Raw genomic sequence first — 26789 nt, 5'->3', positions numbered from 1 at the left:
CATAGAGGGGTTGAGCGCGTAGAGGGGTTGTGTGCGTAGAGGGGCTGAATGGGTAGAGGGGTGAGTAGGTAGAGGGGTGAGTGGGTACACGCTTGATGCTGACAAGAGTGCAGGCGTGAGGCTGACAAGAGTGGATACGAGGGCATTGAACGGACTGAAGTGCATAGAATTGGGTAACGTATAAAGTATGGTTTGGAACGCAGAGAAAGCTCAAAGTGCATTTAACCCACAATGACTGGAGAAGGCATGGCGAACTGGAGCACACAGGAGCGAACTCGAACACACGCGGCAAGCAGGAATGCATGAATGCGTGACCGAAATATATGGAACAGACTAGGATGCATGGAGTGGATATGAGTGCAAGGAACGGACGTATATAGTATGATTTGGAATGCAGAGAATTTCTGAAAGGAGATATAACCCATCTTTTCCCACCACCACGCTTACTCTCTCCTTACATCAACTCTCAACTAGAACACAGTGATACTATGACACCATTCGGTATAACTGTTCTCATACCAACACTCGTTGCTCACTCCACATCATTCTAAGTAACTACTGCTGGTAACACACCCTCAGCCACGCGTTCTCCTCAGGCCTAACGCAGCCACATCTGTTCTGGATAATTCCTGCCAGAACGAACACATACTCCTGACCTCACAACCAGCACACCTACCGCTAGAATGCAGCTATTACACGGATACCGCATGAGCTGCACACATACCCGGTGCCCACACGCACCCTTTTGACTCTCTCTTCTCTCTCTACTGATATGAACTTCGGTTCCCAAGGCCGTTCAACCTACCAGCGCCTTCAGACCATACCAATGGTATATAAGGCACTATATAAATGCAAGTTAACAATAACAATAACAATAACAACAGGAGCAGGGAGGAGACAGCAATAAGGGCCCATGTGAAAACAATGCACACCAGAGGCCTAGAAAAGAGCCACCCATGCACAACACACCCTTCCCAACACCATGTTGCCATTTGGAGCCAGGAGCCTTGATGTGGACATGTACTTGCTGCGCCTGGAGCTACAGAGGCCTGCCAACCAGCCCAGTGTGAGCACAGGGGGTGGTGGGGATGAGAAGGAGGAGGAGGAGGAGACAAGCACCAGCAAGGGTCCCAGCCATCCTCAGGGTCAGGCCAACATCCTGGGCCCTGACTGATGGGCAGCTGGTGAGTGAGTACAGGCTGGACAGGGCAACCATCACCTACTTGCCTGACATAATCCAGACTGACATATGCAGCCGTATAGCCATCAGCACTGATGTGCCCAACTTGTGAAGCTTGTGTCCATTCTACAGTACCTCGGGACTGGCAGATTCCAACACACCATTGCCATGATGCATGCTATGGCCCAGTCCAGCTTCAGTGGCGTGCTGGGACAGGTGCTGGATGCAATGCTGCTCCATGTCAATTAGCACATTGCATTGCCAGCCACACAGGCACAGGTCAACCAACTCAAGGCACAGTTCCATGCCATTGCCCAAGTCCCCAATGTCATAGCAGCCCTAGACTGCACACATGTAGCGCTAGTAGCACCCCAGGAACATGAGGCAGCCTACAGTAACCGTAAGAATTACCATTCCTTGAACATGCAGATGCCGTGTAGCCCCGACCTAACCTTCACCCACTGCTGCGCCTACTACCCAGGATCCACCCACGACTCCATGGTCCTTCACAACAGTACCCTGCCAGCCTACATGGAGAGGCACCAAGGCCAAAACACATGGATGTTGGATGAGTGCAAATGTATACTGAAATGCATGCCAAATTACACCTGTTGGGAGGGATACACACAGGAATCCCTGCATGCCAGCAGGAGACACAGGCTCGAGAACCCTTGCACACGTTCCACAGAGCTGAACACACCCACTCTGAATGGCACACACTTGTGAAAGCACAGTCACATATGGAAGCCCAACTACCACAAAGCATCTTGTGTGTGTCGCATTCCGGCTCCTCACCCTGACACAGAAGAGATATACCACCCTAGACACCAGACAGTCATGCCAATTGAGTCCTAATGTAGGCACATACACAAAACCACCATACACGAGTAGTTGGAGTCACAATGACCATCCCTGAGACAGTGACCCTTGATTGGCCAATCACATGCCAGGCCAATGGTTGCCCTGTCCAGCCTGTACTCACTCACCAGCTGCCCATCAGTCAGGGCCCAGGATGTTGGCCTGACCCTGAGGATGGCTGGGACCCTTGCTGGTGCTTGTCTCCTCCTCCTCCTCCTTCTCATCCCCACCACCCCCTGTGCTCCCACTGGGCTGGTTGGCAGGCCTCTGTAGCTCCAGGCGCAGCAAGTACATGTCCACATCAAGGCTCCTGGCTCCAAATGGCAACATGGTGTTGGGAAGGGTGTGTTGTGCATGGGTGGCTCTTTTTTAGGCCTCTGGTGTGCATTGTTTTCACATGGGCCCTTATTGCTGTCTCCTCCCTGCTCCTGTTGTTATTGTTATTGTTATTGTTAACTTGCATTTATATAGTGCCTTATATACCATTGGTATGGTCTGAAGGCGCTGGTAGGTTGAACGCCCTTGGGAACCGAAGTTCATATCAGTAGAGAGAGAAGAGAGAGTCAAAAGGGTGCGTGTGGGCACCGGGTATGTGTGCAGCTCATGCGGTATCCGTGTAATAGCTGCATTCTAGCGGTAGGTGTGCTGGTTGTGAGGTCAGGAGTATGTGTTCGTTCTGGCAGGAATTATCCAGAACGGAAGTGGCTGCGTTAGGCCTGAGGAGAACGCGTGGCTGGGGGTGTGGTACCAGCAGTAATTACTTAGAATGATGTGGAGTGAGCGGCGAGTGTTGGTATGAGAACAGTTATACCGAATGGTGTCATAGTATCACTGTGTTCTAGTTGTGTGTTGATGTAAGGAGAGAGTAAGCGTGGTGGTGGGAAAAGATGGGTTATATCTCCTTTCAGAAATTCTCTGCATTCCAAATCATACTATATACGTCCGTTCCTTGCACTCATATCCACTCCATGCATCCTAGTCTGTTCCATATATTTCGGTCACGCATTCATGCATTCCTGCTTGCCGCGTGTGTTCGAGTTCGCTCCTGTGCGCTCCAGTTCGCCGTGCCTTCTCCAGTCATTGTGGGTTAAATGCACTTTGAGCGTTCTCTGCGTTCCAAACCATACTTTATACGTTACCCAATTCTATGCACTTCAGTCCGTTCAATGCCCTCGTATCCACTCTTGTCAGCCTCACGCCTGCACTCTTGTCAGCATCAAGCGTGTACCCACTCACCCCTCTACCTACTCACCCCTTTACCCATTCAGCCCCTCTACGCACACAACCCCTCTACGCGCTCAACCCCTCTATGCGCTCAGCCCCTCTACGTGCTCAGCCCCTCTCCCCGCTCAGCCCATCTCCGCGCTCAGCCCCTCTGCGCGCTCAGCCCCTCTATGCGCTCAGCCCCTTTATGCGCTAGCCCCTCTACGTGCTCAGCCCCTCTACGCATTCTTCCTCTCTACGCATTCTTCCTCTCTACGCGCTCAACCCCTCTACGCAATTCGACCCCCTTTACGCACTCAGCCCTCTACGCATCATTCCCTTCGACACACTTATCTAATCCCCGCACTCACTTGCTCCCCGCACTCATCTGTTCCCCGTACTCATCTGTTTTAAGCACTCGTGTCTTTCACGCATTCAACATCAATATCCTGTTCTAAATATTCATCTCTACACTCATCTGTTCCATACCTTCATCCGTTCTGTACACTCATTCACTCTGTACACTTATCCACTCTGTACACTTATCCGCTCATACGCTCTAACACTCATCCGCTTTATCCACTCAACCACTCTATTCACTCATCTGCCCTATCCACTCTTCCGCACAATCCACTCATTCTCTCCTCTGTTCTATCCACTTGTCCGTTCTATCCTCTCATCCATTCTATTCACTTATCCGCCCTATCCATTCATCTGCCCTACCCATTCATTCTCTCGTTCGTTCTATCCACTTGTCTGTTCCATCCACTCATTTACTCTATCCACACCATCCACTCTATGGACTCAACCCCTCGATGCACTCAGCCCCTCGACGCACTCAACCCCTCGACGCGCTCAACCCCTCGACGCGCTCAACCCCTTGACGCGCTCAACCCCTCAGGACGCACACACCCCCACGACGCACACACCCCCACGATGCACACACCCCCACAAAGCACACACCCCGACGACGCACACACCCCCACGACACACACACCCCCACGATGCACACACCCCCACGACGCACTCATCCCCACGACGCACTCATCCCCACGACGCACTCATCCCCACAAAGCACTCATCCCCTTCTACGCACTCATCCCCTTCTACTCACTCACCCCATCTACGCACTCACCCCATCTACATGCTCACCCCATCTACGCACTAATCCCATCTACGCACTCACCCCATCTACGCACTCATCCTATCTACACACTCATGCTCTATGCATTCTTCCTCTCTACGCACTCCTCCATCTATGCGAATCAATCCCATTTAAGGCTTCATCCCCTTTACGCACTCATCCCTCTACGCATTCATCCCTTCTCTGCACTTATCCCTTCTCTGCACTTATCCGATCCCGTGCTCATTAGCTCCCTGCACACATCTGCTCCTCGTAGTCGTCTGCTTTCGACTTTAAATATATTACAGAATCGGAGGTCATCACCCTGCTCAAATCCATCAAACCGTCCAACGGCAAGGGTGATGCCTGCCCAGCCCAACTCATCAAAGACTCCGCCTCCACCCTTGCACCTTTACTTACTGCCTCAATGAACTCGTCCTTCCGGTCAGGTCTTGTTCCCAAAGATCTTAAAGAAGCCTGGGTACGCCTACTCTTAAAAAAGCCATCACTTGACCCACCATACCTGGGAATTATAGGCCTATCGCAACAGTCCCATTCTTGTTAAAAATCCTGGACAAGGCCGCCTACTCACAAGTACAAAAATACCTGGAAGAGAACCGTCCAAATAGGCTCCAAACTCGACTATTGCAACGCCCTCCTATCTGGGACCTCCTGCAAAAACCTGGCCAAACTACAACTGGCTCAAAACAATGCCCTTAGGGCAGCCTCCGGGACCTCAAGCAAAGAACACATCTCCAAATCAGGAGGCAGGTCCATTGGCTCCCTGTGAAACAGAGAATCATCTTCAAAACCCTCTCCTTGGCACACAAATGCCTCCATGATGTTGCTCCTCCATATCTTGTTCAGAGAATTGTCAAGCACACCACCACAAGACCTCTTAGAGAGGGGTACTCTAACCTTATCCTTGTGCCTAAGACAAACAAGGCCCCTGCAGGGGGATCTATCTTTCCCACGATAGCCGCCACATAATGGAGCGCCCTTCCACCTCACCTAAGAATGATTGAATCTCACCAAGCCTTCCACAAAGCAATCAAAACCAAACTCTTCATCTAAACACTAACCCTTTGCTTCCTTTTGCTCTTAATTATAATAATTAATGTTTTTGTACGTTTGAATTATTCATGTACTTGCAACTAAGAGACCTCATGAACACATGTAAACATCTTGTAGCACAATGTTACTGCACCTTCTTGTAACAGCGCCACGATGCCTCTGTGGTGCATGTGCGCTTTATAAATGCAAATAAATAAAAAATAAAAATACTTTTTTTTATTTGTGTACACCCATGGGCACTGTTGTATGCCAACTCAGTTGGAGTGTTTGGATTATGCACAGGGTCATGAGCCATATGTACTAAGGTTATCCTGAATCACCTGCAGGGGAGAGAATGTGGACATTCGGCCAAGGTTGGTTCAGTGGGTGTACAAGGCGCAGACATCAGTGACATTGGCAGCAGAATGAAGTATGTGTTGAAAAGGTCCATGCTATTTCAGTGCATCCTTCGTCTTCCGGGACATGCATGGGCTGAGGTATACATGCAACAGTGTATCAAATAACATGTTAATGCTTATGTGTGTCACACTCATGTTGTACACGTACACTACTTTTCATAGACCTACTTTTATTGTGGTGTGTGTGCTCTGCAAGGTGCAGTATGCAATCAATGAAATACTTACTGCATGCACCATCTCTATGTCTAAATGCCACAGTACTCTGTCCCTTATTTCTGGATGAGGGTACCCTTATATCTGCATGTTCAGGTAACATTGTGTTAGGCCATGTGTTGTGGCATTCGCTATGGCTGGTGTTGCGTTTGCTACTTGGTACAATCATGTACATCCACAATACACATACACAATCCACCCACGACTCCATGGTCCTTCACAACAGTACCCTGCCAGCCTACATGGAGAGGCACCAAGGCCAAAACACATGGATGTTGGATGAGTGCAAATGTATACTGAAATGCATGCCAAATTACACCTGTTGGGAGGGATACACACAGGAATCCCTGCATGCCAGCAGGAGACACAGGCTCGAGAACACTTGCACACGTTCCACAGAGCTGAACGCACCCACTCTGAATGGCACACACTTGTGAAAGCACAGTCACATATGGAAGCCCAACTACCACAAAGCATCTTGTGTGTGTCTGTTAAGACGGATTTCTGAACTCTGTCCTGGTGGCGCAGAAGTTCAGAAGGCCAACCTAATTACTTGGAACAGGGTAACCTCTGGACGAGCCAGACCAATCAAGGTAGCGATCGCGGCGGTCATGACTAGGTCTCAAGAGGGGTGAGGGTGACTGAAAGCCCGCAATGAGCACACAAAGCAAGAGCGCTTACAAACTACTCCAAACAGTTGTTATATCAAAAATAGATACACATTTATTTTAAGGCCTTTAAAATAATGATCGTAGCGAGAAAATCACAATATCACAATATTAAACCAACACATACCATATCAACACAATGGCCCTCATTACGACCCTGGCGGAAATCGAAAAACGATGGCGGAAATGCAATACCGCCATCGAATAGCGCTCGGTGCGATTATGACCCGTCACCGCAAAGTACGATGCCATTAGCGACACCGCAGTGAACGCCAACGCTAACTGCACCAAGTACGCGCGCGCGCGCCATGCCAAACCGCAATTACCACCATGGCGCAACGGTACGCGAATTCTGACCCCAGCGGACATGCACCTAACGCCATCAAGCACGGCGGAAAGTACCATTCCGCCATGGTGAGAAGTACGGAATCGCGAACCAACCATAAACGGCCCTACTGAGTGCCTGTACACCGCTCCCTGGCCACATTGTACAACTCCCCGTAGGTGCAATGAAGCCACACAATGCAACCAGTGAAATGTACAAGTCGTCCATGCCTGCCAACAAACAAATGAATCTCAAGAGGGGCCAATGGAAGCTGCAGGGCACAGATGGCACGAATACAGAAGCCACACAAATGGACATGACCTCAGTCTCCCTCCAAGAAACGCACGCAAACACAGGCACCTGTGACCAGCCATATTCTGATAATCACATCATACCACCAATCCAACTGGCTGACCGGCATCTGTTACAAAAAAGCCATTCCCCCGCCCCTGAGCATCACATCATCAAAACAGTCACATTGGCAGCCCTCATCCCTGACCTCACTGGGCTTCGTAGGCAAACGCGCCCAGCACAGTACCACGCAACTATACTCCGAAGCTGGAACCCAATGCAGATCTCCTCACAATACATCGCTCCCCAAATAGGAATATGACACATCACCTGCAAAGAAGAACGCTACACGGTTCATATCAGAATAGGAATTTAATGCACAACAAATTCACCAAGCCCATACAGCCATCAGGCCATGAACTCCAAAATACATTTCACCATTGTGGCCTGCATCCGCAATAAATGACCAGCTACTTCTTGTGTGACGCCCTGTACCCTCATGGCACACAGGGGCTACATTCTCGTACGAAAAGGCAACATGGAAGCGCCTCGACCCGCAGGGCCGTCCCAATAGGGAGGCACTAGTCCAGCTGAAAGGCCGAAATGTTGCTCCTAGCCACTAGTACTGCGTAAGGGCATGTGGCCCATTGGCGATCGTCCCATAAGATCGTAATGCTGCTCCACTGATTAACACGAAGCAGCAGGTGTCGGGAGTAAAATCCATCTGCAGGAGTGGCATACAGATGGCAGTGGCAAAAGGGGAGGAGATACCTGTCACCCAAACGAAATGAAAAAGAATAGAATGGCCATCAGAACTACATTTGAATTACTCACTTCAATGATCACACCAAATCCACAGCCATATGCATGCTAGCCCACTCCAAATGATCATCACCAACCAAAAACCACTAGCGAATCATAACTATCTATATCGAGGTGAAAACACTATCACAAACGCCTGCTTCCATACTCACATGACATGTGAAACTTCCATTGAGTCTGTGCGTAATGCAGCCTGCAAAATCCATTGTTCCCCCAGCCCGTAATTCCAGTGTTGTGAAGCAACATGTAATTGGGAACGTCCGGCCTTATCGCCCACTTCGCTATTGCGCATCCCATACTATTCATATCAATCATTGCATCCTCGCCATGGCCCCTGTCCCAAGGACATTGAACAATAGAACGTTATATTCGCAGTCAAACCTGTGGGCATCTCCTTGCCGCTAGCTGAAAACCGAAAGCGCTGTCCTTCGAATTCCTCATTTGCAACATCACATCGAAAAGGCATCTGTGGCCGCTTGAAATCACAAATTAATCCATCTAGTGCGGCTGTGTGTGAAAATGGCAACTGCCTTCACTCACAAATGGGACGCCCCGCCCGTCGGTGAACCTCGGTGCAGTGTTGCATGAGGGTCCACCGTTATTCGAGTACTACGTTCCACTGACCCTTCACAAGTCTGTTCGCGACTGCAAAGATAGTATGTGAAACAATGGGACCAAAGCAGAATGAACATATCAACCAATGTTACACTGCCATCGGGTACAAATGCATGATTGTAATGGCAAGATGCCATTCGTCGAATTGCAGCGTTGTGTGCGGGACGTGCTCGCCCAAAGGGGAGAGCAGCTTGCACAGGTGGAATGAATCACCACAGGTGGAATGAATCACCACAGGTGGAGGCCATACAGCCTGGAAACACATTAATTGCACACCCAACCCCCTCCCACAACCACACCCACTCCGAAATGCTACCGGCAGGACTAGCCATGTTGGCCCTGGGGGACCTGATAGCACTGCAAGTACTCCAACTTCAAGAAGAAGACGAACACCGACTACAACCGGCCGCACGGAGGAGACGCAGGAGGAGGAGGAGGAGGAGGGCAAGGCAGGGCCAGCAAGGGCCGCCAGCACAGCCACTACCACCACGCAGGCAGCCCGCTATCCCCCGCCTCCGTGCACATCCGTTCAACCTCACTGATGAGCAGATCCACACCCTCTACCGTTTGGACCGGGACACCATAACCGCCATTGTGGACATGACACAGGCTGACCTTGTCAGCATAATAGATAGCCCAACCGCCATCCCACCCCTACTGAAGGTGGTGTCTGTACTCCACTTCCTGGCCACAGGCACCTACCAGCACACAGTCGGACAGTTGCATGGCATTTCACAGCCACTGTTCTCACGGACACTATTGCAAGTGCTCGATGCCCTCCTGCTGCACGCAGACGACTACATCTCTCTACCACGCTCGGAGCAGGAAATTACGAACGCAAAAGTGGGATTCCATGCACTTGGCGGCATACCGGGTTGCATTGGTGCCATCGACTGCACCCATGTGGAATTGGTTGTCCCACATGCCATGGAGGCCCAGTACCGCAACCGAAAACAATTTCATTCCCTGAATGTACAAATGGTGTGTGACTCCAACAGGATCATTACACATTGTTGTGCCCGATTCCCAGGATCAACCCATGATTCTATGGTCTTGAGGAACTCTACTATACCACGCTACATGGAGCGACACGCAGGGAACAGATCCTGGCTACTCGGTGAGTCTCATTTCAAGCATGATAGTGTGGGGTATGTGATGCGGCAATGACCTGGCAGGAAGGGGGGGGTGCGTACGTAGCAATGGCATTCCTCAAAATACCTTCATTGTCCACATACAGGTGATGCCGGGTATCCACTGAAGAGATGGCTCCTTACACCAGTCCGCAACCCACGGGACCAGCATGAGGAGGACTACAACCATGCCCACTCACGTACCCGTGAAGTCATTGAACAGGCATTCGGCCTACTGAAGACTCGTTTCCGCTGCCTCAGCAGGTCTGGCGGGGCACTCCTGTACCGACATGAGAAGGTTGCAAAGATGGTCATGGCATGTGTCATGCTACACAACATGTGCGTACGTAGAAATGTGCCCATGCCCCCTGATGCAGAACTGCAAGCACCTGAAGATGGTCATGATGAGGGTGGGGATGTGGCAGCACCTCAAGGAGTCTGCGAGGCACAGGAGGGCCGTGACATTCGTCAGCATATCATAGATGCATGCTTCTAGCACTCACGCCTGGTGGCTGATACATGGACATGGGACTTGTGGCACTTTGTGTGTCTGGAACATGCACAATATGGACTGTACGCCTATAATGGCCTCGTACACAAAGATCAATGTCCACGCATCTCATTGTATGATCGTCCATTGTTCATGGCATATGTGATATCATGTTAAACACCCTATCGACCCGCCACCCAAGTAAGACCAACACACCCCCTCCACCCTCCTACCTCCCCCCCGAACACCAGTGTCCAAAGATGCTCATTGTCAGTGGGCAGTCGCTATTGCAAGCCCCCTCTCCGGGTATCAGGGGCACCCCTGCCTGTGGAGCGCAGGTTCCTCCCAGATCTACGTTGGGGGCTGCCCTGGACGGAACTTGCAACGGATGATGTCTCTGCCTGCTCACGTCCATGCATGTCCCTAAGGGTTTGTGAGAGCTCAGTGAGCACTCGGCGCACAGCGGCAAGTTCAGCACATACGTCTTTGGACGTCGCATGCAGTTCCCCCCTCAGGCTCTCGGTGCTTCTCTCCATTTGTACTCTCAGGCTCTCGGTGCTTCTCTCCATTTGTTCTCTCAGGCTCTCGGTGCTTCTCTCCATTTGTGCCCTTAGTGTCTCTGTACTTCTCTCCATTTCTGCCCTTAGTGTCTCTGTACATGTTTCTATGGCTGCCTTGGTACCCCCACATTCATCAGCATGCTCCTTGAGGAGCGTGGCCAGTTGCTGCTGTTGCTCGATCACCTGGTCGAGGGACTGTTGCCTCTGCTGGGCCATGGCCATTTGCGGTGGTGTCACAGAGGGGCTGGTCACCTCATGTTGCCTTGCCACAGGGCTTGTGGGGGATGGCCAGTCGTCGTCTTGTGGGTGCCCCTGCGTGGTATCCTCATGGTGTACGGGATGGAACAGACAGGGGGATTGAGACAGGTCATGGATGGATCTAACTTCGACATCCCCGTTTTCTGTGTCGGAGCATGCTGCCATTAATGCAGTGTCACCTATGGTGCTGCTGCCACCAGAAGCAGTGCCTACTGTGGCATCCATTGGGGGGACCTGTGGTGGTGCTGTTGTGGGCATGCTGGCTGCTGGGGTGCCTCTTGGAGTTCCCTCCTGTGTGCCGCCACTCGATTTGTGCTGCTGCTGTGTCTTGATGCGTGCAGCTGAGGTGGAGGGTCTTTGGCCGTTGGTCTTGGCCCTCTTTGCAGGTGTGCTGGTAGGGGTGTCCTGGAGCTCGTCGTTTGAATCGGACCCTGTGGTGGAGTAAAGGAGGGCGAGCGTTATTGATGGGTCTGTGGAAATTGGAATGGCAATGTATCACATGCATTGGGGTGGTACCTGAGGGTGATTTGGGTTGGGGCCTTGGAGGTGGTTTCATTTGTGTGTGGAGTGAGGGTGCAGTTGTTTTGCAGCCTGCAGTTAGGGTGTGCCTGCTGCACGTGTAGAGGGTGTTTTTAGGATTTTTAATTATTTATGTATTTAATGTGACTTTTAAAGTGTGCTATCAGGCCTATGCATGTGGCTGTTCTCCTGGACATGTGTTACTGTTGCACTATGTGGACACGTGGTACTTCACATGATTGGACATTGTGGTTTTGGCATTGTTTTATTTGGGGCACCTACCTGATTCTTCGGTTGTCTGCACTCCTTTCTCCATCCCTCCGACTCCCTCTATACTCTCCATTCCAATGGTGGAGGCACAGATTTCTTCCCAGGGGGTCAACTTGATGGGTGATTCCGATCCCCCACCGGTAGCTGTGGCAATGTTGCGGTTGGCAGAAAGTATGCTACGGACGCGGATCCGCAGGTCGTCCCATCGCTTTCTGCATTGCTGTGGGTTGCGGGGTGCGGTCCCCACCGCACTTACCCACTGTGCCACCAGGGCCCATATGGCCTTCTTGTTCGCAAGTGCCGTCCTGGTCATTTGCGTGGAGAAGACGGCGGCAGCATTCTCCTGGAGGGTCTCTGTGAGCACGGTGAGTTCCTCACGGGAGAAGTGGACCTGCCGCTTGCGGTCGCACGCTTTCTTCGCTACTTTTCCCATTGTTCTTGGTTTCACTAGGGTGGCTGACGGGTTGGGATGTGTCTCAGGGTAGTGTTTTTAATGGTTGTGTGGAAATAGTGTTTTTATAGGTGTACGGCGTGATGTTTCCCGTTCCGGGACCATGTTTTTACTTCCGTTTCCGTATATTTCCGGTCACCGTACTTTCCGGTTGCCGCTCATTGCGGTGACCGCTAAGATGGGTGGCGGAATTGCACCTAGGGCACCGTACGGCGGCGGTGTGGGCCGTTTTGGGGTCATTTCCGCCATCGCGGACTTTGCACTTCCGCCATGGCGTGGTGCTCGTGCCCGATGGGTCGGAATGAGCCGCACTTTGCTCCGTCGTGCAATGGCGGAAACGCTATTTACGCTATGGCGGTCCGGTCGGTCGATTTCCGCAAGTGTCGTAATCAGGGCCAATATATGTACAAATACGACAGTCTTAAGCATTATAAGCACGAAATGTGTAGTCCACCTGCCAGGGAAGGAAAACAGGCAGTGCGATAACGCTTTAGACTCAGTTCGCCTTCAGAGGCACCTAACTAGATGGAAGTCCGAGCCCTGCGAAGAGTGGAGCCTTGTGCTCAAAGTACCTGCCACGCCGGTGCCAACGGGCAAAAGGGGAAGCTCTTCGTAGGAAGTCAGGCAGTTCGGGTTAGTGCACAGCAGAAGGAGAACAGGTTCCGCAACTCAAGCGCAGCCTCCACAGCGGGCAGAAGCAGAGCGCGAGTACGGCAAAAAGGGTGCTGTTTTTACACAGCAGGGAAAAGCAATGGGATACTGCAGGAGGGCGACCAGATCCTAGATATACTACTCACCGGTCCCCGAAGCAAGCAGACCCAGGCTTCTCCACGTTAGTTTCAGCAGCTGGCAGGTTCAGAAGAGCAGGGAACGCCTCGTAGTCGTGTAGAGCAAAAAGACGTCCCAATCGACGAAACCGGCACAGTTTGTTGCCGCAGCAGGACAACGGAGCGGCCGTGTGTATTCAAGCCAAATGTACACTCCTCCCTTCAGACTTGGGAACGCCAAGCGTACGAAGCGTGGGAGAGTGACAAGGACTCGAAATACAGCACAACCTGGCGGCAGTTACAGAGCAGGACTCCCTTGTAAGCTGGTCAGTCAACTGGATGGCCCAGAGACACTTCCGAAGGCTTACTTGGCAGGAGATGATGAAGTCGCCGGGAATAGCTGTTCCTGCTATTCCAAAGGTCGAAGCACCAGTACAGGCCTTCTGGTTCGATCAAAGGAGGAAAGGGTTTCACAGGACGACAGCAGTGCAAAGGAGGATTCCTTCAGCGGGTCACCAGCGATTCCTCGGTCCAGCCTCTTGGTTGCAGGATACTTGGCTCCTGTATTCCTTCGTTCGTGAGAACTCAGGAGATCGACATGGTAGTGGTGTTTCCAGCTCCCTCTTATCCACGGTTCCCTTTGCGCCAAAACGGAGGGGAGCCAATGGGAGATCCGCTCATCAACACACATACCATACGTGGACCAATCACGGACCACGGTGGTCCCAGGCATTCACACCACCCTAGACTCTCTGGCACCCAGGATGTGTATTGGGACCAGACATCCCAGCCCACACCCTGGAGGCACACAAACGACATGTAGAAGCCCGCGAAAGCAACCACGTTTCGCGGGAAAGTACATGCCCAAATAAGGAAGGCCCCGGGTCGCCCGACCTGGGGAAGGTGAAGGGAGCAAGACGGCCAGTGGACAGGACAAAGGAGCCTCGTGGTTTGGCCATTTTGGGAGCCAGGCCACCATTTTGGGTTCAGTGCGAAAAACGCGCTCAGAATGCCAAAAGGAGCTCAAAATAAACAAAACGATCGCTGCCACCATTCCAGTCCCTGAATGACTTGCACCGATCAAAATACCATCCTAAAAGAGTATCTAGGGCCTGTAGAAGGCTAGAGACCCAAGAGAGCTGTAACTTAGCTTACAGTGGCCTCTTGTGTCATGTTGCACTAAAGCCGCAACATGTTAGAAGAAACTACGGGAAACAGCGTTCCCCGGTACTGACTGTCTTAAGGGCATGTCAGTATCCCCGTAAGAAAAGGAGCGAAAGCCCAGAGGAGTGCGGCAGAAGGCTGCACTTCTCTGGCAAAGTCAAGAACAAGGTGAAAACAACAGCAAAAAGTTTAGGGGTTGCCACATGGAAGGAAAATTACCTACAATTATGAAATCTTTCCTAACACTGTCGCATTCCGGCTCCTCACCCCGACACAGAAGAGATATACCACCCTGGCCACCAGACAGTCATGCCAATTGAGTCCTAATATAGGCACATCCACAAAACCACCATACACGAGTAGTTGGAGTCACAATGACCATCCCTGAGACAGTGACCCTTGATTGGCCAATCACATGCCAGGCCAAATGTACATGATTGTACCAAGTAGCAAACGCATCACCAGCCATTGCGAATGCCACAACACATGGCCTAACACAATGTTACCTGAACATGCAGATATAAGGGAACCCTCATCCAGAAATAAGGGACAGAGTACTGTGGCATTTAGACATAGAGATGGTGCATGCAGTAAGTATTTCATTGATTGAATACTGCACCTTGCAGAGCACACACACCACAATAAAAGTAGGTATATGAAAAGTAGCGTAAGTGTACAACATGAGTGTGACACACATAAGCATTAACATGTTATTTGATACACTGTTGCATGTATACCTCAGCCCATGCATGTCCCGGAAGGCGAAGGATGCACTGAGATAGCATGGACCTTTTCAACACATACTTCATTCTGCTGCCAATGTCACTGATGCCTGCTCCTTGTACACCCACTGAATGTCCACATTCTCTCCCCTGCAGGTGATTCAGGATAACCTTAGTACATATGGCTCATGACCCTGTGCATAATCCAAACACTCCAACTGAGTTGGCATACAACAGTGCCCATGGGTGTATACAAATAAAAAAATGTATTTTTATTTTTTATTTATTTGCATTTATAAAGCGCACATGCACCCCAGAGGCATTGTGGCGCTGTTACAAGAAGGTGCAGTAACATTGTGCTACAAGATTTTTACATGTGTTCATGAGGTCTCTTAGTTGCAAGTACATGAATAATTCAAACATACAAAAAGATTTAAGCAGAGCAAAAGGAAGCAAAGGGTTAGTGTTCAGATGAAGAGTTTGGTTTTGATTGCTTTGTGGAAGGCTTGGTGAGATTCAATCATTCTTAGGTGAGGTGGAAGGGCGCTCCATTATGTGGCAGCTATCGTGGGAAAGATAGATCCCCCTGCAGGGGCCTTGTTGGTCTTAGGCACAAGGATAAGGTTAGAGTACCCCTCTCTAAGAGGTCTTGTGGTGGTGTGCTTGACAATTCTCTGAACAAGATATGGAGGAGCAACATCATGGAGGCATTTGTGTGCCAAGGAGAGGGTTTTGAAGATGATTCTCTGTTTCACAGGGAGCCAATGGACCTGCCTCCTGATTTCGGAGATGTGTTCTTTGCTTGAGGTCCCGGTGGCTGCCCTAAGGGCATTGTTTTGAGCCAGTTGTAGTTTTGCCAGGTTTTTGCAGGAGGTCCCAGATAGGAGGGCGTTGCAATAGTCGAGTTTGGAGCCTATTTGGACAGTTCTCTTCCAGGTATTTTTGTACGTGTGAGTAGGCGGCCTTGTCCAGGATTTTTAACAAGAATGGGACTGTTGCGATAGGCCTATAATTCCCAGGTATGGTGGGGTCAAGTGATGGCTTTTTTAAGAGTGGGCGTACCTAGGCTTCTTTAAGATCTTTGGGAACAAGACCTGACCGGAAGGACGAGTTCATGAAGGCAGTAAGTAAAGGTGCAAGGGTGGAGGCGGAGTCTTTGATGAGTTGGGCTGGGCAGGCATCACCCTTGCCGTTGGAAGGTTTGATGGATTTGAGCAGGGTGATGACCTCCGATTCTGTAATATATTTAAAGTCGAATGGGGGAGAGGGTTTAGGTTCAGGTGTGGTAGGCACTAGGCTATGCTGGCTGGCAATTACTTTTTCAAGAGCTTGTTGATGGCCAATAATTTTGGTCTGCAGGGTTTTGAGCCTGTCTAACATTTCAGTCTGAATGCTGTTGCGCCAACTTTCATCCTTGGGGAGCGTGGGTGGGGGGTGGAAGGTTTATCCAACTCTCTGAAGATGGAGAAAATTTCTTTGGAGCTTGATTTGGCGTCATTCATCCTAGAGTTAAATGACAAGCCTTTGGCTTTGATGACATTATTTATGTATGACTTGAAGATGGCCTTGAAGGCCTCCCCATTTGACTCTGATGGGTTGGCTTTCCATGTAGAGAGGGCAGACCTTTTCTCTGAGCGTTGCTTAAGCAGCTCATTAGAGAACCTAGTATTGGAGTGTTTGATTTTTTTGGCTTTCTTTAGGGTCAGAGGGGCGAACGTGTCGACTGCTTTGGTGATGATGTGTTTAAAGGTACTTGCTAGAGTATCTGGGTTGTTGGAAGAAGGTGCCTGAAGCGCAGGCACCATTAGAAATGGTGCTAGATTTTCCGCTGTAAGTTTGCGAGAGCTCCTAGCTAGTGCTGCTGGACACGGGGTGGTGTGGAGCGATTGCCTTTTCTTGGCGGTTAGATTGAATTGGATGTAGTGGTGGTCAGACCACAGTATGGATGTGTTGGCAGTGATTAGAATGGAGCAGTTATGCTGGTTGATCCAGTCCAGAGTGCGCCCTTTAATGTGGTAGGGTTCAGAGATGGTAGGTGCGAAACCTAGGGTGGTTAGAGCTTTGTTGAGAGCTTTGGCATGGTGATCCTTGGGGCCATTCAATCCTAGGTTTAGATCGCCCAGGATGATGATTTGGGAAGTCTTTTTGATATTATCCGACAAGGAGAGGAGGAGAGAGTCTTGGAAGTCGGTACTAGGACCAGCGGGTCGATATACAATATGCATGGTTATGGTGCAGTTGTGGGAGAGGTTGATTTTAAGTGGGAGGTAGTCATAGTTGTGCCCAAGCTGACCTGGTGTTTCCCTGATGCTAAGGGATTCCCTGGCTATGACGGCGACACCCCCACCTCTTTGGTTGATGCGGTCTTTCCTAAAGATGGCGTAGTCTGTGGGGATGGCTAGTGAAAGGGCAGGGCCTGAGCTTTCATTTAGCCAAGTCTCTGTGACTACTAGAATGTCAAGGTTGTCTTTGACGATAAGATCGTGAATGTTAAGGGGATGTGCAGGTATGGAGCGTGCATTGAGCAGTGCGCACCTCAATGTAGTGTCAGAGTGTTGAGAGGCGGTGAGTGGTGGGTGCTGAGGAGTGACAGGTGATGGCACAGAGTTATTATGTGGAGCATTTGTTTCTGCAAGTGCAGCATCAGCATAATCAACATGATTGGGCATACAGGTATCAGCGGGCACAGACAGTGCAGCAGCATAGTCAACATGGTTGGGCATACAGGTATCAAAGGGCACAGGCAGTGCGGCAGCATAGTCAACATGGTTGGGCATATAAGTATCAATGGGCACATGAAGTGCAGCAACATAGTCAACAAGATTGGGCATACAGGTATCAATGGGCACAGACAGTCCAGCAGCATAGTCAACAAGGTTGGGCATACAAGTATCAATGGGCACATGAAGTGCAGCAACATAGTCAACAAGATTGGGCATACAGGTATCAATGGGCACAGACAGTCCAGCAGCATAGTCAACAAGGTTGGGCATACAAGTATCAATGGGCACAGGCAGTGCAGCAGCATAGTCTGCATGGTTCGATGCAATCTGTGTGGAAATGGCATTTGTATTGCTGAAGACACGCTTCCAGTGCCTAGACCGTACGGGAGGGGCATTGATGTATGCACCAGAGAAAGTTGGCAAAATCGTACTTACCTGTGCCATGCTGCACAACTTTTGCTGTCGCAGGCATGTGCCACTGCCCCCGATGCTGATGGCCAACCACATGGGGATGTGAGTGATGATGAACATTCACACAGGGATGGGGTGAGGGAGGGGAGGTTGGCCAGACAGGCCTTTATTGACAATATTTTTTGATCTGGTGGATGGGTACATGTAAAATAAAGAGCACTTTAACAATCATAAATGTCTATGCTTTGTATGCATAATGAACAGGATGTATTACTAGTTCAACAATCCCCCCTCCACCCTGTGAAATCCCCAGCACCCAATCCCACCTGCCCCCTGTGAACTCCCTTGCACCCAATCCTCCCTCCCCCTGTGAACTCCCCAGCACCCAATCCCCCGTTCCCCCTGTGAACTCCCCAGCACCCAATCCCCCCCTCCCCCTCTGAACTCCCCAGCACACAATTATGCCTCCCCCTGTGAACTCCCCAGCACAGAATCCCCCCCTGTGAACTCCCCAAAAAACAGTGCAAGTGGGTCCATGTGCCTAGGGCGCGGTACGACGGTGCTATGGCCATCTAGGATGGTCGTGGGTGCTTCCCACGTCCGGGTACCTCTGGTAAGCGGTGTGGGAGATTGCACAGGGAACGGTGCCTGGGCAAAGCCTCCTGGGATCCCTCTGTGGGTGTTGTAGAGGTAGATGGAATAGCTCCTGAGGACTGCAGCTGCTGGTTGAGCAGATTGTTTGCCTCCCACATCTACTCAGCATGTGCAGATTGGCACTCACACAGCTTGCATACTCTTTGTCCAAATCCTGTCAGGGCCATTGTACAGCCCTCTACCACTCAACGGGTGCTTGCATTATCACATGTCAGGGTCTTGGCAGCATTGTGTATAGCACAGCTTATTGCCTTGACGTGGCGGTTGTGCTCAACAGACATGGCCCCAATTCTCAGCTGAGAGCCTCCATCACATCCCTCCGCCCTATTACAGCAGGTACCATGGCGATTGGTCTGTCAGGTGTGCTGTTAATTGGACTGACAGGTCTGCGCGGGCGGCAGAGGAGCTGTTGGGGGACATGGCGGCATCTATGATGGGGCTGCTGCGTTTGGAGGGAGTGCCTTCAGGGGAACCATAGGAAGCCGTGTCCACATCAGGCATGGGTGTGCAGGCATGATGTACATGCACAGGTACATGGTGAGTGTGTGCTTCCACTAATACCTGCTCCAGGCTCCCCTGGGGTGTGCCCATCTCATTTGTGGCACTGTGGTTGGGTGAGGACACCAGTGCAGTGTGTCGTAACACAGTGGGTGTGTGGCTCTCATCTGAGTTAGACCCACTGGTGGCTGCCTCCACATCCTGAATGCCCGTGGTTGCTCCCGGCATTTGTGCCGGTGATGCCCTGCGTCCTTGTGGATGTTGCTCCGGTCTGAGTGGGCTCCTGTGGGGTGACCTAGGATGTGTCCTGTGTCTTTCTTTCTCATGCCGGTCCCTGTGCGTGGGTGGTGGTTCTGGTTGATGCACGTCGGGACCTGCGGCTGTATGTGGATGCTTGTTCACCATCAGCATTGCCCTGCGAAGATCGCTGCATGCCTGTGTGGTACATAGCGTGTTATATGAGTTGAGGGCAGCTTACATTTGTATCATGCATTTCATGCATTACAGTGGGTTAGGGCACATTTGTCATGATGCTTGCCCATTGCATATTACTCAGTCCCTATGTTGTGATTGGTGGAGCGTGCTAGAGGTGAGGGACACTGCTTGGAGATGTAAGGTGTGGTATCTCCGGATGTCTGTTGTGAATGCATAGATCCCATGTCACTGTGCCAGGGGGGGGGCAATGATACACAACCACACATCACGTTGGTGTCCCATGCCCATGAATGCCTTTCCCTTGGGGCTTAGGTTGATACATTTTCGGTACTTAGGGTCTCATGGGGCGCTAGGGTACAGTGGTACGAGGGAGCACTAATGGGTGGCTGCAGTGCGTCACACACATTGCAAAGACATATTGAGATTGGAAGGGGTTGGCCTAACATGATTAAGCAGTTTTCAGGGGGGTGCACTCACATGCTGCTTCCTCGGTGCTGGTGCCTGCCTCCGCTCCCTCGACTCCCTCAATTGTGTCTATGTCAATCAGGGTGGTCGTCTGCTCCTCCCAGGGTGTCAACTTGGGCGGTGCTGGTGCTGGCCCTCCTCCAGTCCCCATGCTCTCGCTTCTGTGCTGGGCCAGGAGAACACAGAAACGGACCCGCAAGTCATTCAGCCGTTTGCGGCAATCCTCCCCATCCATGGGCACACGACCCATTGCTGACACCTTCTGGCTCATTTGTCTCCAGATCTGTGCCCCCGCTGTGCACTTGTCTTGTGCTGCTGGGGGCCATATAGCTGTTCTTGATGTCCCAAAACCTCCTCAACAAGTATTGCAAGCTCCTGGTCTGTGAATTTGGGTTTTCACACCCTGTCCAAGGCTGACTGATTTCCAAAATGGCCACTGCTTTATTTCCCCTTCCGGCAGTGACGCATTTCCCGCTGCACTAATAGCACATGCTATTAGCGCCGCGACTCGGCGGTAGCGCGATGTGCGCTAGATTTATCAGTTTGTCTGCGCTTTTTCCGCCGGGTGCTATTTACATTAATTCCATGGCCATGTGCATGTGCACACCGACTCTTGGTCTGGCGTTGTATCCGCCAGACATAGTGACACGAAATACCGCCCAACTCGTGATGAGGTCCTATCACTCGTGGCCGGACTGATGAGAGATGATGGATCAATTGGGAAAGCAGAGAGTAATCTGATGTGATTTAAGCACCTGGGTTTTGTTTCTCTTACATTCTATTCTATTCTATTCAACTCATGTAGAGCACTAACTCTTCCGCAGGCCACAGAGTGCTGCACATGCTGCTAACGGCCCCAAAAGTCCAAGGTTTGGTGAGAATGCCAGCCAATGAGAGGGTCTATGGGGCAATCTGCTATATAATGTTGCAAAGACCAATCCGCTGACATTTTCACTTCTATAATCAGTATTATACGTATTTAGAGATAGTTCGAGGTATGCCTTATAGATAAGTGGCGGCCAATGATGTACTTACCCTTATAGATATTATAGGTACATATGTTACATTAACCAATCCTTCCCCTCAATAGGTTTTATAATTTACCATGTAGAATGATGACATAGATGACGCATATTGGGGTATAAAACCCTTGCATAAACAAGTTTGTGTGTGAGTGTGCAAGCATCAGTCCAATGTCTACCAGTTTTGCCCTGCTTTATTAAACAAAGAATATAGTAGTATTTTGCCATATTCTTTGAGTCTGTCTGGTTATTTGCCCTGTGATCTTTATTGGTAATTCCATCTAGCACAAGAGACGCTTCAAGGTGCTAGAGCCCATTTGTGATCATAGATCACAATCCTCAAGTTGGCAAGTATAGGTTTCATTTTAGTAGACTTTAATTTAGCTGGATATCTTGAGGGTTTAACCATAACATTTAGGGGGTACTTCATGGAATAAATGTTGGCCGAAATCAGTGGCGCAAGCTGGCGCAAGCGTGAAAAAGCCAGCGCACTCGTGTGAATCGCACGCGTGTGATTCATGGAAGGCCCTGCATGTGTATTTCCAGGATGTGTGCCAAATCCACGCGTGCCGCACACCGGTGCACGCGTCATTTCCACATCCCAAACGCCATGCACGACGCATACAACGAAAGTGCACAACGTCAGCACACACATCAAAAAGGGGGCGGAACAAGGGGCAGAAAACACGGAATGGGGAACAACGCAGGAAAATAAGGGGGTAACTGGGGAAGTACCGCTGGGAAGTACACGGAACGACCACACAGAAGCGAACTACACATATTCATGGAATAGAATAGGGAAAACCCGCGCACGTCAAAACACACACACATGCACAATTACATCCACCAAACGAAAGCAGGCAGAAGCGCCCCCGCGCAACATAAAAGTGCAAGCAAACAACAAACAAGCATATACAGCTACGATGAATGACCGGTTCCTTGCAGCAGTGATCGTGGGACACCGCAGGAGGAGGAGAATAGCCAGGCTCCATATTTTTTTGCCCAGGACCAGCCTTTTTGGGATGCCAGATGACCAGGTCTATGGTAGGTATATGTTTCCAGCTCATATCATCCTAGAGCTGGTCAGGGAGTGGGAGGATGAACTCACATCACCCACCCTGTGCTCCCAAGCATCGAGCCCCTTGGAGAAGGTGCTCAATGTACTGCATTTTTTGGCCACTGGGTCATTTCAGCGGACAACTGCCATAGTGGGGGGTGTCTCACAGGCCATGCATTCATGCTGCCTACACTAGGTGTTGGCAATCATCAATGCACGCCGCTCAGTCCGCAGGCACATATACATGCCCAGAACACCTGCAGAAAGGCAGGCTGTGGTCCTGGACTTCTACAGGGTGGCACACTTCTCCAAAGTGCTTGGTGCCATAGATTGTACCCATGTGGCCTTACGTCCACCTAGCGCCACTGAGCACATCTATCGAAACCGCAAGCACTGGCATTCCATCAACGTGCAGGTGGTATGCAATGCCAAGGGAATCATCACCTCTGTCTATGCAAACTAACCCGGGTCCACCCATGATAGTTTCATATTCCGAATGTCTGCCCTGAGCCGGATCCTGGAAGCTGGGAAGCATGGCGACAAATGGCTCCTAGGTGAGTACAAATGCCTGTGCACATGCATACATGTCACACACAGACAAATACACAAGCATAACTAATAACAACTATTATCACCTTACAATTGGACAGTGCCCTGATACCTGTGTTCTGTCTCTCCCTGTCTACAGCATCAACTGATGGAGAGGGTGGAGACGGCGCTGTGGAGCACAGCGGCAGGGATCATGCCGCGAGCCGGAGACGCAAGGCCCAGCTCCCCTTCCAGGTTGTCATCTCTTCGGGGAGTGAGGAGTCTGGAGCCGCGTCTGCGGCTGCAGCTGCCGAGGGTAGGTCCAAGAGGCGGAGGTCGGAGGTGGACTCCTCGGCAGCAGTAGGGGCAGCTGAGCCCACACAGGGGCCCATGGAGGAAGATGGCACCGAGTCATCCAGGTTGGTGGTGGGTTCGGTTGAGGAAGAGGCCGTGGAAGGCCCACGCACGGAATCTGGAGGGGGGGATTCCACTGGTACCAGTGGTGCAGTCCAGGGACAGGGACAGGAGGCAGCACAGGCCGCCAAGATGGTGCCTGTGTGTAATCCTGTCCCTGATCCTGTGACTGCATGATCCCGCACCAACAGGGATGCCTTCGTCCAGACCCGTTTTCAGGGAGGGGATGCACGAACAACAACTGGCCTTCCTCTCCCTGCGGACATAGCTATCCCAGACCGGGTTGAGCCTGTCCTAGTTGTGGTGGCGTTGCAGCAACGTGGTATTCAGGATGACGTGCAGGGTTCTCGTGAGGGCAATGCACATCATTCCGAACACCTCATTGACCGTGTCGGCCTACTAGGACAGGTCACCCAGGCTGGGTTCCTCCATGTGCTGGATCTTCTAGCGACCCCCTCCTCAACTGAACCCCCTATCCGCCAGTCAGCCTCTGTGCCATCTTCCTGCCCAAGTATCACATGGGCACCCTGTGGAGCTGACCCGGAACCAGCGGCCAGGATGGTGGAGGAAACATCCCTGCAACAGTCGGGAGTCGGAGGTCCAGCAGGGGTGGCCACCCCCACAACTGGACCCCAGCAAGAGGAGGACGTGCAGGCATTGACCAGCAGGGCACATGCACGGCAGCAGCAGGCTCAGGGTGGGAGGCATCATGGCTCTGGGACATCTACGTCAGAGGGGCAGGCATCGGCCGGAGGGCAGGAGGACCCTGGATTGGGAGTGTCTTCCATGTGGAAGCAGTTGGGCCGGCAAATAGATGCGGAGCGGCAGCGGGCGGAGAAGGCATGGCTCACTATGGTCACGGCGGAGAACTCCATGCGCAAGGGGTTGAGGCGGGGTGAGTGCCTCGAGGCCACTCGCTGGGAGTTGGAGGCCGCCATGACTGCATCCCTGCGAGACCTCGAGGCCAGGGAAAAGGCCCGCCGCTGGGACATCGACGTGGAGTTCGATGATTCCCTGGCCCAGAACATCAAAGAGTGAGCCGTAGGACATGCCCGCCGCCTTTGTACATAGTTCTTTAGTGTTAGGTTTCCTTTGTTTTTTTTTTTTTTATTTTGGAGTTCATGGACTTTGCTTCACTTTATGTACATAGTTTTTTTTGTAGGAGTTCTGGTAGGTTTCCTTTGGTTTGGACATCATGGTCCCTTTGGACTTGCAGTGTATATAGTTCTTGACTTGTACATACTTTGGTCATTTTAACATCCCATGGATAAATAGTTTTTCCTGGATTTTTTCATGTACTTTATTTGGACATTGGAAATGGACCACTTCCCTTTTTTCCTCTTGTGGATTTTTGTTTTATATTGGATTTTTCTTTTTTTATGATTTCATTGTCTCTTAATTTACAAGTTTGAATTTATAATATGTTTTTTCAATACGATTTTTAATACATTTCATATATCTTCATTATTGGTGTGGTCTACTCTCATTGGTTTTGTGCATGTCTCTATGAACATTGACTCAGTCATGTGTTGCCACTATGTGGCTCTGCTGTACATTTATGCATGGCCATAGTGGTTCTTTTGAGACTCTCATGGCATGGGTAATTTGGGAGTGGGTGCAGTGGATGGTTTCGTGCTTGTACTGCGGGGTAAGGGGGAATAGGGTTGCATTAGGGACATGGGTCAGTTTTGTTAGGACATGTTGTTTGGTGGGACATATGTCGGGGCCTGCTGACAGGTGTACGTCACTGCTGGGTGGGTGGGTGTGCAGGGGGACATGAGTCTGTGCTCCCAAGTGCATGGTGCCATGTGGGCTGGCCGTGGGGCATGCCCAGGGGTGCAGGGTAGTCCCCTGTGGTTTGGGCTGCCTGCAGGGCATGGTCAGGGTGGATGAGCTGCCTGCAGGGCATGGGGAGGGGGGGAAGGGCACACCCGAGGGCCCACACTGCCAAATCACATGTAAAACTCACTGCGCACCCCTCGGAATATGCGTACCCCACCCGCGCTAGCAAAATCACATGTAAAACTCCCCGCGCACCTCTCTGAATACGCGTACCCCACTCGCATTAGGTAAAATGCATGGAAAAAGTCCCCCCTGTGGTTTGGGCTACCTTTGGGGCATGGGGAGGGTGGATGGGCTACCTGTGGGGCATGGGGAGGGGGGATGGGCTGCCTGTGGGACCTGGGGAGGGAGGATGGGCTGCCTGTGCGTATTCCGAGGGGTGCGCGTAGATTTCAACACGCATTTTACCTGATGCGAGCAGGGTACATGTATTCCGAGGGGTGCGCATGGACTTTTCCACGAGTTTTGGCTGGCGTGAGCAAGGTATGTGAATTCCGAGGGGTGCGTGGTGAGTTTTACACGCGTTGTCGCTGGCACGAGCGGGGTACGTGTTTTCTGAAGGATGCGCGTGGACATTTACACGCATTTTTGCTGGGCTACGGGGTACCTGTATTCTGAGGGGTGCGCAAGGACCTTTACATGCGTTTTTGCTGGCGAGAGCGGGGTATGTGTATTCCGAAGGATGCGCTTGGACTTTTGCATGCGTTTTTGCTAGTGCAAGTGGGGTACGCGTATTCCGAGGGGTGCGCAGGGAGTTTTCCACGTGTTTTCAATAGCGCCAGATGGGTACGTGTATTCCGAAGGGTGCGCGTGGAACTTTACACGCGTTTTCGTGCTTGGGGGGGCTGTATTCTGGCACCCTGGCCTTTGCGCCATGTAGGAGATTTGTGCGATGTTTTTGGCGCACGGGGCGGGATTGGGGGCGTTACTGGCGCTGCTGCAGGGTCGCTGCGCCGCTCTGCTCCACGGCTGGTCATGGATGTTGAAATCCATGAATACGCTGTGTGTTGAAATGGGTTTTGGCACACGCGGCTGGCGCAGACTGCTGCAAGCGCACTTTGTGCGCCACTTGTGCGCCGAATTTTATGAATTACCCCCTTAAGGTTTTGGGGATATGAAATTGGCCAAAACAGAAAAGAAACATACAAAATGATCTGACCATGGCACCTGAAGAGAATCTTTAAAAGACAAGTTTAGACCTCATACCATAATGATGTTCAATCTCTTTAATGTGAGTTGCTGTCATGTTGACGAGAAAGTGGCAGAATATTATGGGTTCTAATAAGGTGCAGGATTTTGTAACTATTACATTCAGCAATGTGATCTAATAAAACATTTAATCCACCTGAATTAAAAGATGCCTGTTTATTAGACTCCAGGTGGAGAGAAATTCAGAACTAGAAAATAATACAGTACCAAGTCAAATTCTTATTGCAAAATATCCCATTTACTGCAGAATTGCAGAGCATGCACTCTAAAACATGAAATGATGGTTGGGAAGGGCTCATTGTATACCTCGCATTAATAAGGGCACATGCAAGCTCGTGATTACCAAAAAGCGGGGCAGCCACAGTAGGAGGAGCATGTACGCTGGAATCTTGGTATAATATTCTTATTTGATTTGATCTCAGTGAGAGTC

Source organism: Ambystoma mexicanum, chromosome 1p (genome assembly GCF_040938575.1).
Source record: "Ambystoma mexicanum isolate Mex_15411 chromosome 1p, UKY_AmexF1_1, whole genome shotgun sequence".
NCBI lineage: Eukaryota > Metazoa > Chordata > Amphibia > Caudata > Ambystomatidae > Ambystoma > Ambystoma mexicanum.
This window is presented reverse-complemented; position numbering follows the sequence as displayed.